Source organism: Abrus precatorius, unplaced genomic scaffold (assembly GCF_003935025.1).
Source record: "Abrus precatorius isolate BTA unplaced genomic scaffold, Abrus_2018 Scaffold6, whole genome shotgun sequence".
NCBI classification, from domain to species: Eukaryota; Viridiplantae; Streptophyta; class Magnoliopsida; order Fabales; family Fabaceae; genus Abrus; species Abrus precatorius.
Window position 1 is genome coordinate 8,933,169 of NW_020874406.1, and position 12,030 is coordinate 8,945,198.

General features: G+C 35.5%; 1 non-coding gene across 1 annotated transcript; it reads right to left on the reverse strand.

Annotated features, from left to right (window-relative positions):
* Window positions 1-2,483: 2,483 nt before the first annotated feature.
* Window positions 2,484-2,590, reverse strand: LOC113870607. The gene has a single exon (XR_003505627.1). It is a non-coding gene; the product is annotated as a small nucleolar RNA R71 (small nucleolar RNA).
* Window positions 2,591-12,030: the final 9,440 nt, after the last annotated feature.

Genomic DNA, 12,030 nt, shown 5'->3' on the forward strand with positions numbered 1-12,030 from the left:
TCCTTTTAATTTTGGTTGAATTTACATTAATGTTACTTACGTTCTTGCATTTCTTTCTTTCATTTGTGAAGCCCATCCACATGGAGGGCTAAACTTCCTTGTAATTCCTAGTCAATGCACATGAATCTTGAATTCTTGGGATTAATTGCAATACAAATCTTTCTTTCCTTGAATTTATTAACCCCAATCTTTGAATGAAATGGAATTTGCATGAAGGGAACATTGCTTAATGAACCCTAAATTACCCAACGAAATTCTAATTCAAAATTGCTTAATTTTGATTAATCCTTGAGGTTGCTTAATCTTAGTGATAGAGATTGGAGCCCATTAAGATGCTTAATTTTAATTGGGATGTTAAAGTTGATTTTTGCTTGTTAGATTAACTTAATTCAAGGGAAAGAAAGGGGAATATTGAATCATTTGAAAGAATAATGATGGAACTCATTGATTGACTAGGAATTACTCATTTTAATTGATTGAATTTCACTAGTTACATTTTGCTCTTGATTAAAATCTGGAAATTGATAATTCTCCCCCCAATTTACTTGCTTTAAAATATATGTTCACACTTGTTCGATGTATGTTTCCAACCAAAAATTTCTTGGAGACGACCTAGGACAACACCCTACTACTGCATTTATTTCTTTGCATATTTGATGAGGATTAACGACAATCTTTTGCATGACGAGTAGCTAAATTCGTTTCATCACTTCACGAAGAGGAATTGGAGTGGAGCAAGCTTCCATGGCGATTCTGATTTTCTTCTTCTCTTCTTCTCTTTCTTTTCTTTTCTCTGCTGCCATGGCTGTGTATTTTCTTCATAGTTAGGGATTGTAGATTTGAAACGAATGTGTTGAATCGATTTTGGATCTGGATTTCAAGCTTTGGAATAGATTGTGTGATTGATTCTGCACTTTACGTAGGAATTGAATGGAAATTTGATTAACTAATTTTAGAGAAACTCTTGTCAATGGAAATTGAATTTGTTCTTCAGATCTGAACCAATCACCAAGGTTATAGTTTTCTTAGGGATAAGGAACTTTGATCTTGCAATCTTTTGGGATCTTATACTTAAAGCAATGTTGAATTAAATCAGATCTAAGGAATTAGAATGTTTAATTGAATGTTAGGTTCACTGAGTTAAGGAATTAACCTCTGAACAATAGAACGTGAAACTGATTGTCTTTCTTTCTAAATGCTTGTTAATTCAGAACTTTATTGATTAAACATTGGAGTTTTGGTGAAGCAATTCCCTAGCTATGGTTTCTTCCTCTGTTATCACATAACTGTTTGTTCATTGTTCTGTTTCTGCAAGTTTCTTTTACTCCTAATTGTTCTGGTTTGTTATTATTACATGTTACTACTCTCTTCCAATTTCAAAAAAGCTCAAATGGTTATAATTCTATGAAGTGGTACTTGAAACCTAAATTCCCTGTGGAGACGATATTTGGATCTTAAATTTACTCATTACTTGTTGCAATCCTAGTGCACTTGATAGTGTTTGATTGCAAACAACAAGTTTTTGGCGCCTTTGCCGGGGTATTTTGCATTTCAATATCATTAGTAGTAGAAAAGTAACTAGATTGAGCATTTATTTTGTTGCTTTGCTTTCAAATTGCTTTCTGCATAATTTTACTGCACCTTGTGTAGTATTCTGCATAATTTTTTGTCTGCTGCATAGAATTTTTACATCCTTGTTTACCTGCATAATTTTAGTTTTCATTGTTCTTCATATTTGTAATTTCCATTCGGCATATTTTTACATGATTTTACAATTCTGTAACTGCTAGATTTAAGTTTCTATACGCTTTTACTGATAGATTTTGCATGATTTCTGTTGTGCATTTCTGAATATCAATTGTAGTCTAAATTTGTTTTAATCTAATTTGTATATGCGTGGTAAAAACAAGAATAAATCAATTCTGGTCTTTGATCCTAACATAGACATAACTTTGAGAAGATTGAGAAAAGAGTCTAGAGTAGAAAAAGCCATAGGGAGTGATAGTGAATTAGAAGTTGTCCATTCTCTAGAATTTCAGAGTAATCCTAGAGTGAAAAGAACATCTACACCCTTGAGACAACCAAATCCAACAATAGAAATGGCAGAACAAAACAGAATTAAAACATTAGGGGACTATGCTATTCCTAACATGCAAGGTTTTAACTCTTCTATAATTAGGCCAACTATTAAAGCCAACCATTTTGAGATTAAACCTGCCCTACTACATTTAGTCCAACAAGATCAGTTTTCTGGAGGAAATTCTGATGATCCTAACTTACATATTTCAAATTTTCTGCAGCTATGTGACACCATAAGAATGAATGGAGTTAGTGAAGAAGCTATCAGATTAAGACTATTTCTTTTTTCCTTGAGAGATAGAGCAAAATGTTGGTTACAAGCTCAACCACAAGGAAGCATCACAACCTGGACAGAACTTGTGAATAAGTTTCTAACTAAGTACTTCCCTCCATCCAAAGCTGCTAAGTTGAGAGGAGAAATTACATCTTTTGTGCAGCAAGAAGGAGAATCATTGTATGAAGCTTGGGAAAGATACAAAGAATTACTTAGAAGGTGTCCACATCATTGTATCCCAGATTGGATGCAATTGGAAACTTTTTATAATGAGATGAATGCAGTAATAAGAACAATGGTTGATGCTGCTGCTGGAGGTTCATTAAATACAAAGTCCTTGGAAGAAGCTCAGAGAATTATTGAGATGATGGCATCTTCAATGTATCAGAATTCAAACTCAAGAAATCAAGGAAGAAACTTTGGTCATGAAGCTAAGGTTCTGGAAACTTTTCTTGCACAGAATCAGCTACAAAATCAAATGTTTTCAGAACAATTAGCTGCCTTAACACAACAAATCAGCAATCTGCAAACAGGGAGTATGCCTACCAGTCAGCTAAGTTGTGATTTTTGTGGAGGAAACCATGTAAATGGTGCATGTGAGGCATCCACAAGTGAACCACACGAGCAAGTGAATTATATGAATAATTTTCAGAGACAACAGCCATCATATCCCCCTGGATTTCAATTTTTGAATAATAGAACTCAGCAATATTCTAATTGGAATAATCAATATTCTGCTGCAAAGAATTCTAACTCAAATTTTCTTTTTTCTAATGCAGGTCCAGCAACACAACAACCTTATTTTCAGAGGAATTCATCCACTCAACCTCAAGGAAATCAGAAATTTTCCAAGCCTATGAATGAGAGGTTGACTGAGATGGGAGAAACTATGCTGCAATTCATGAAAGTGACTCAAACAAGCTTCAAGAACCAAGAAGCTTCCATGAAGAAACTAGAAACACAAATCAGACAATTAGCTGAACAACTATCCAGCAGGGATGAAGGAAGATTTCCAAGCAATACAGTAATCAATCCTAAAGAGCAATGTCAAGCCATAACTACAAGGAGTGGAGCTGTAGTTGCAAGCCCTAAACCAGCAGAAAAGAAAGTAAATGATGCAGCAGAGAGAAAAATTGAACACGATCTGCAACAAGGAAATTTTAAGCTATTGAAGAAAGACCATTCAGAAGAAAAAGTAGATGTTCCTATAAATTCTAAGAGGAAAACCAAAAAGTAACTCTTTGAGGAAGCTTGTAAGCCAATAGATCCAGAAAAATACAAGAGGCTGCCTTATCCTCAAAGAGTCCAAAATCCTAAACAAGAGGAACAATTTGAAAGGTTTATGAATGTCTTTAAGAAATTACAAATTAACATTCCTTTTGTAGAAGCTTTGGAGCAAATGCCTTCATATGCAAAGTTTATGAAAGAACTATTTTCCAGAAAAAGGAAGCTAGAGCATGATAAAACAGTACCTTTGACAGAGGAGTGTAGTGCCATTCTCAAGAGAAAGCTTCCTCAAAAGCTGAAAGATCCTGGATCATTTAACATTCCTTGTGAAATAGGAAATTGCACTGTGGGAAGAGCATTGTGTGACTTGGGAGCAAGCATAGATCTGATGCCATTGGCTGTTCTGCAGAAACTTGGGATAGAGGAAGTGAGGCCCACCAACATTACACTGCAACTAGCTGATAGATCATACACTTATCCATATGGAGTTGTTGAAGATTTATTAGTTAAAGTTGATAAGTTCATTTTTCTTGCAGATTTTGTAATTCTGGACATGGAAGTGGATTCCAACATTCCTTTGATACTAGGAAGACCATTTCTTGCAACCGGAAGAGCCTTAATAGATGTGCAGAAAGGTGAACTTATGCTTCAAGTTCAAGATGAGAAGGCAGTGTTTAATGTGTTTGAAGCTTTAAAATATCCAATTGAAGATAGTACAAGTATGAAGGTAAATATACTGGATGCTTTTATTACACAACGCCATATTAATGAAATTGATGAACTTGCTGTGTTAGAAGAAATAATATCTGCAGGGAATAACAAATCTGAACTTCTACATGAAGAATACATCATGGAAGTGTAGCAGCAACTAGAAGCTCTGCCAATTCAAAAATCTGCAGAAAATTCAGTGAAGGAGAAGCTAGAAAAGGATGATAAAGAAGAGGAAAAGCAAAAGCTAGAGCTGAAACAACTTTCTTCCTACCTGCGGTATGCATTTCTGGATGAGAAACATGAAAATCCAGTCATCATCAATAATGAATTAAGGAAGAACAAGAGGAAAAACTGCTGAGAATTTTAAGAGAACACAAATCTACAATTGGATGGAGTATTGCAGATCTAAAAGGTATAAATCCTTCATTTTGTAAGCACAGAATTTTATTTGAAGAGAATTTTAAGCCTATTGTGCAGCCACAAAGGAGGTTAAACCCAGCCATGAAAGAGGTAGTTAAAAAGGAGGTCATGAAGCTGTTAGATGCAGGAATAATATACCCTATTTCTGACAGCAATTGGGTAAGTCCAGTCCAAGTTGTTCCAAAGAAAGGTGGTATGACAGTTGTACCTAATGAAAAGAATGAACTTGTCCCTACTAGGACTGTGACTGGATGGAGAATGTGCATAGACTATAGGAAATTAAATGATGCAACCAGAAAAGACCATTTCCCACTACCATTTGTAGATCAAATGCTAGAAAGACTTGCTGGACATTCATTTTATTATTTTCTTAATGGGTATTCAGGATACAACCAAATAGCTGTGGATCCTTTGGATCAAGAGAAAACTGCATTTACATGTCCATTTGGAGTCTTTGCATATAGGAGAATGCCATTTGGTTTGTGTAATGCCCCTGCCACTTTCCAAAGGTGCATGCTTTCTATTTTTTCTGATTTGGTAGAAAACATCATAGAAGTGTTCATGGATGATTTCTCTGTTTTTGGTGATTCTTTTGATGATTGTTTAGCTAATCTATCCACTGTTTTGCAGAGATGTCAAGACACTAACCTTGTGTTGAATTGGGAGAAGTGCCATTTTATGGTACAAGAAGGCATTGTCCTTGGTCACAAAATTTCAGACAAGGTCATCTGCAGCATCAAAGAGGGCTAGAACTGATGGTGTCTCAAGTTCCTCACCTATTCAGATCTCTGAACCCTCACCTTCTCCTTCACCTCAGACAAGGTCATCTGCACCTGCATCTGAACCTTCACCTTCTCCACCACCTCAAACACAATCTCCTGCACCTTCACCTACACCATCACCCCCACCAAGAACAGCTGCACCCTTAGGATCTTCACCACCCGCCACACATGATCCAAGATTCAGAAGTTTGGCTCATGAAAACTTTTTCAGAGCCAATATTCTAAGAAGAAAAATTGTTCCTGATAGAGCATTCCAAATAGCTGGGAACAATTACCCTGAATTCAAGGAGGAAATCCAGAAAAGAGGCTAGGAATTCTTCTGTGCAACAGCTGGCCTGGGTTGGAGGGAAATAACTCAGGAATTCTATGCCAATGCCATGAGGTTTAAAGGAAAAGGAATCCCTAAGTTCAGCTCCATGGTCAAAGGCATGAGGATTGACTTCTCTCCAGCAAACATCAACAGGGTGCTGGAAATTAATTCTGCACAACATGCAGCACAACTAGACTTCAAAACATTTAAGGAAAGTCCAGATATTGATTTTGTGCAAATTCTGGAAAGGATTTGGAAACCAGGCACCACATGGGAGCTCAACCAATCTAAGAAGTCAAAGCATATTGTCACCAAGAATCTTCTGCCCTTTGCCAAAGTATAGAGCATGTTTATCTTAAATTCTTTCATGACTGTAAAACATAGCTCCACACTAGCTGTGAAGAGGGCTGCTCTGCTTTTTGCCATAGTCTCCGACATCTACATAGATGTGGGAGAAGTAATAAGTGAATGCATTTTGGGAATACTGAAGACAAAAGGGATTCATTAGCCTTCCCTTCAGTAATTACATTACTTTGTGAAGACGCAGGTGATGAATCCATATTTTGACTGATATTTTAGCATAATTCTAACACAAATGATAAGAAAAATATATAAAGAAAGCAGAAAAACTTAGAAAAAGAGAAGGAATTGAATTTTGTTTACATATGTAGTTATTTTAGCAATTATGAAATTTTTGCTTAGGAATTAAGTTTTTAATCTTGTTTTTGTAGGAATAAATTGAGCAAGGATCATATTCATGGAAGTTTGATGACAAGGAAGAGGAAAGAAGCAAGTCTGGACTCCAAAAACTCAAGAATAAGAAATTGCAGACTGGGCGTGATCACTATTGTCAGTGAAAGTGATCACTTCAGAGCTCAAAGAATAAGTGAAGCCTGGGCGTTACCACTTTTATCATTAAAAGTGATAGTTCCAAAGAGGCAAAATATCAGGAAAGCTCTGCATAACCACTATTGTCATCAAAAGTGATTGTTCCAGAGAGTCTTCAACTTGGCGAGCTGTGCGTAGTCACTTTTATCAGAAAAAGTGATAACGCACAACTACCTTGGCTCTGCGTTGTCACTTTTATCATCAAGAGTGATAGTTCTAGAGAGCTCTCAATATCAGGAAAATGTGCGTGGCCACTATTTCTGGGAAAAGTGTCAACGCGTAACCAAAAACTCTCTGCGTAACTACTATTTCTCATAAAAGTGATGACGTGAAAATCTGGGAAATTTTATAAATACCAGAAACGATCCGGAAAAAAGGGATTCTGTTCATTTTCAGTTTTTTTAGTTAGTTTCTGGTTAGAGGAAGTGAGAGAGAGGAGTGGGGATTCAGATCTTGGAGCTTCACGAAGAGGAATTGGAGTGGAGCAAGCTTCCATGGCGTTTCTGAGTTTCTTCTTCTCTTCTTCTCTTTCTTTTTCTTCTTCTGCTGCCATGGCTGTGTAATTCGTTCATAGTTAGGGATTGTAGATCTGAAATGAACATGTTGAATTGATTTGGATCTGGATTTCAAGCTTTTGAATAGATTGAGTGATTGATTCTGAACTTCACGTGTGAATTGAATGGAAATTTGATTAACTAAATTCAGAGGAACCTTTGTCAATGGAAATTGAATTTGTTCTTCAGATCTGAACCAATCACCGAGATTTTAGTTTTCTTAGGGATAAGGAACTTTGACCTTGCAATCTTTTGGTTTCTTACACTTAAAGCAACATTGAATTGAATTAGATCTAAGGAATTAGAATGGTTTAATTGAATGTTAGGTTCACTGAGTTAAGGAATTAACCTCTGAATAGTATAATGTGAAACTGATTGTCATTCTTTCCAATTGCTTGTTAATTCAGATCTTTATTGATTAAACATTGGAGTTTTTGTGAAGCAATTCCCTAGCTATGGTTTCTCCCTCTGTTATCACATAACTGTGTGTTCATTGTTCTGTTTTCTGCAAGTTCATTTTACTTTTAATTGTTCCAGTTTGCTGTTATTAGATGTTACCACTCTTCTTACAATTTCGAAAAAGCTTAAATGGTTATAATTCTATGAAGTGATACTTGAATCTAAATTCCCTGTGGAGACGATATTTGGATCTTAAATTTACTCATCACTTGCTGCAATCCTAGTGCACTTGCTAGTGTAGATTGCTAACAACAGCAGGAGTAGAGTTTGGTGATTATTAAGAGAAAATCAGAGCTGCACCATCCATTTCTGCAGCTCTGATCAAAGAGATTTATGCAACTGTCTCCTGCACCTCTGCAGCCCCAATTCCTTCACAATTTAAGAAAGAGAAACCGATGATGATGAAGGACACTCTGAAGCAACTAGCTGAAGGGCAGAATCAATTGGCTGAAAGGCAGACTGAGCTGCACAATAGCCTCAAAGCTGGAGTCATGTTAATGGAATGTATTATGCTGAATATTCGTCACAAATTGGGAATGACCAAAGATGAAATGTATCATACTCCAGACTTGGCAGAGAATGCCCAGTGCCTTCGTTCTTCTGTTTTCAAGAATATGCCAATATACAGAACTCACTTTTCTCAGTCATCATTTGAAGAGGTAGTGGAAGAAGAAGAAGAAGGTTCTAAAAAGGAAAGCTCAGAGGAAGAAGACGCAGCAGAAGACTAGTTTAGGAATTTATTTTCTGTTATAAGGAGTTTGTAAATTTTTGGTAGTTTTAAACTTTTTGGGTTGTAATCACTAATTGGTACAATTTGGGTTGAATTTCACATACTTGTTCTGCAATTATATTAGTTTTTAACTAATTACCTTTCTCTTGTTACGAATTGATAGAATTCTGGTGTTTTTGTGCAGAGAATGTCACACACACAACACTCACACACATTGGATGGTGACACTTGCACAAGTTGCCATGAAAGGAGGGTTTCATTCTCTACCTCTTGTTCATGTGTTAGCTTCACATTATACTGAATTAATTTTGAAAAACACCAAAATACTAGAATAGATAATAAACTGCTGGCTGTGAATTCTGTGTGAATTTCTTTTTAAGTTGTTTTTCTCATTCTCAAAATGAGATCACACTTGTATTTTCAAAAATGAGGCAGTTGCCACTAGGTGCATATATTTATGAAAAGTGCATTGTGTTTTCATTAATCCACATGATCACTTATAAATGCCTAGTGAGACTTGAGCTGCCTATTTCTTTTTCTTGAGTGATTAATCAGATTTTACTGCATTCTCTAGAACCTGCCCTTGTTCTTAATTGAATATGCATGTTACAGTTCTCACACACATGATAGAGGCCATGTTTGATATACTTAGTTAGCCTAAAATGCCTTCCCTTATGATTAATTGCCCTAGTTTACCCCTTTGAGCTTAATATTCTCGTTTCTTGAGTTAACTTCATTACAAGCCATACTGAAAAACCAATTTTACCATTCAAAGGAAAAGAGGCATAGTGAGTTTAATCAAGAATGAGTTTTAAAACTAAGTTTGGGGTAGCAACCATTTATGTTGCTTGAGGACAAGCAAATTTTTAAGTTTGGGGTAGGGGAATAGCAAGTTATCTAAGTTTGAGTTCAAAAAGTCAGAACGAAAGAACAAAAGTGCTGTAGAAAAATGAAAAATTATGCAGCAAAACTGTGGAAAGAGTAAAACATGAGTTCAAAAACAGAATCTGAGTTGAAAAGAGCAAAATGGAGATCAAAAAGAAGAAATTCGCAGTAAACTGTTGCAGAGAAAAAGAAAAAGAAATTCAAGGAAAAGAAAAGAGTAAATGGAAGTAAGAGAAGAAAAAGGAAAATGAAAATTCTGCTGCACAAAAATAATCAGTTTGCTGCATAATTGAGGGATTTAATGTGAATTGATGATAAACCAGACTAGTTTTAAAGTCATTCACTCAAAATGCTTCTGATCTTTTGAAATTGCAACTTGTTTCTTATTTTGTTCAGTATCTACCTTAACCTAAGCCCTGTTATAAACTGTAAAAAGTCCTCTTGATGTGTGATTGGCTGTACTAAGCATAGGAGATGGAGAAATTGGGCAAGCATTGGTAGAGTGTAGCTGAATTGATGATTAAAGAGAGAAAACAGTACCTAAACACTGCTGAGAAATGAGGGAAACACTGTCCAGTGAGAAGTGATCATGATTTTTAATGTTTCTCACATGAACTTGGCTAATATATATTCACTTAGATAGCAATTCTTGCTTAAAATTTGATGAATGCATTGTGATTGCAATGATGAGTAATTGGATGAACATCTTGATTGAAAATTTTGCAGAAAACACAGAATTGGAAATTGAAAAATCTGGGAAAAGCAGTTTGCTAATTGGTTTTTGAGAAGTGGAAGAATTACCCTTGGTTTAGTTTGATTTGCTTGAGGACAAGCAAAAATTCAAGTTTGGGGTAGTGATGAATCCATATTTTGACTGATATTTTAGCATAATTCTAATACATTTGATAAGAAAAATATATAAAGAAAGCAGAAAAACTCAAAAAAAGAGAAGGAATTGAAGTTTTGTTTAAATTTATAGTTATTTTAGCAATTGTGAAATTTTTGCTTAGGAATTAAGTTTTTAATCTTGTTTTTGAAGGAATAAATTAAGCAAGGATCATATCCATGGAGGTTTGATAACAAGGAAGAGGAAAGAAGCATGTCTGGACTCCAAAAACACAAGAATAAGAAATTGCAGACTGGGCGTGATCACTATTGTCAGTGAAAGTGATCACTTCAGAGCTCAAAGAAGAAGTGAAGCCTGGGCATTACCACTTTTATCATTAAAAGTGATAGTTCCAGAGAGGCAAAATATCAGGAAAGCTCTGCGTAACCACTATTGTCATCAAAAGTGATCGTTCTAGAGAGTCTTCAACTTGGCGAGTTGCGCGTAGTCACTTTTATCAGCAATAGTAATAACGCGCAACTACCTTGGCTCTGCGTTGTCACTTTTATCATCAAGAATGATAGTTCCAAAGAGCTCTCAATATCAAGAAGTTGCGCATGGCCACTATTTTTGGGAAAAAGTGTTAACACACAGCCAAAAACTCTCTGCGTAACTACTATTTCTCATAAAAGTGATGACGTGAAAATCTAAGAAATTTTATAAATACCAGAAACGATCTGGAAAAAGGGGATTCTGTTCATTTTCAGTTTTTTTAGTTAGATTCTTGTTAGAGGAAGTGAGAGAGAGGAGTGGGGGATTCGAATTTCGGAGCTTCACGAAGAGGAATTGGAGTGGAGCAAGCTTCCATGGCGATTCTGATTTTCTTCTTCTCTTTCTTTTCCTTTCTCTGCTGCCATGGCTGTGTAATTTCTTCATAGTTAGGGATTGTAGATCTGAAACGAATGTGTTGAATCGATTTTGGATCTGGATTTCAAGCTTTGGAATAGATTGAGTGATTGATTCTGCACTTTACGTAGGAATTGAATGGAACTTTGATTAACTAATTTCAGAGAAACTCTTGTCAATAGAAATTGAATTTGTTCTTCAGATCTAAACCAATCACCAAGATTATAGTTTTCTTAGGGATAAGGAACTTTGATCTTGCAATCTTTTGGTTTCTTATACTTAAAGCAATGTTGAATTAAATCAGATCTAAGGAATTAGAATGTTTAATTGAATGTTAGGTTCACTGAGTTAAGGAATTAACCTCTGAACAATAGAACGTGAAACTGATTGTCTTTCTTTCCAAATGCTTGTTAATTCAGAACTTTATTGATTAAACATTGAAGTTTTGGTGAAGCAATTCCCTAGCTATGGTTTCTTCTTCTGTTATCACATAATTGTTTGTTCATTGTTCTGTTTCTGCAAGTTTCTTTTACTCCTAATTGTTCTGGTTTGTTATTATTACATGTTACTACTCTCCTTCCAATTTCGAAAAAGCTCAAATGGTTATAATTCTATGAAGTGGTACTTGAAACCTAAATTCCCTGTGGAGACGATATTTGGATCTTAAATTTACTCATTACTTGCTGCAATCCTAGTGCACTTGCTAGTGTTAGATTGCGAACAACACTCTACGATGGGATCTTTTTATTTAAATGAAAATTTTATTACCCCCATTTTGTGAATTTATTAATTGAAAATTAAATTAAGGTGTTACACCATGTGTCAAAACTCAGGCAGTATATGGCAGATTCTTCTCATGTGATTGATCTTGTCCTAGTTCAAGTAAGAGAAGACTTGTCTTATCATGTGTATCCAATGAGGATAGCAAATCATCGTGTTAAATAGCTGAGGGGTAAAGAGATCTCTTTGGTGAAAGTGA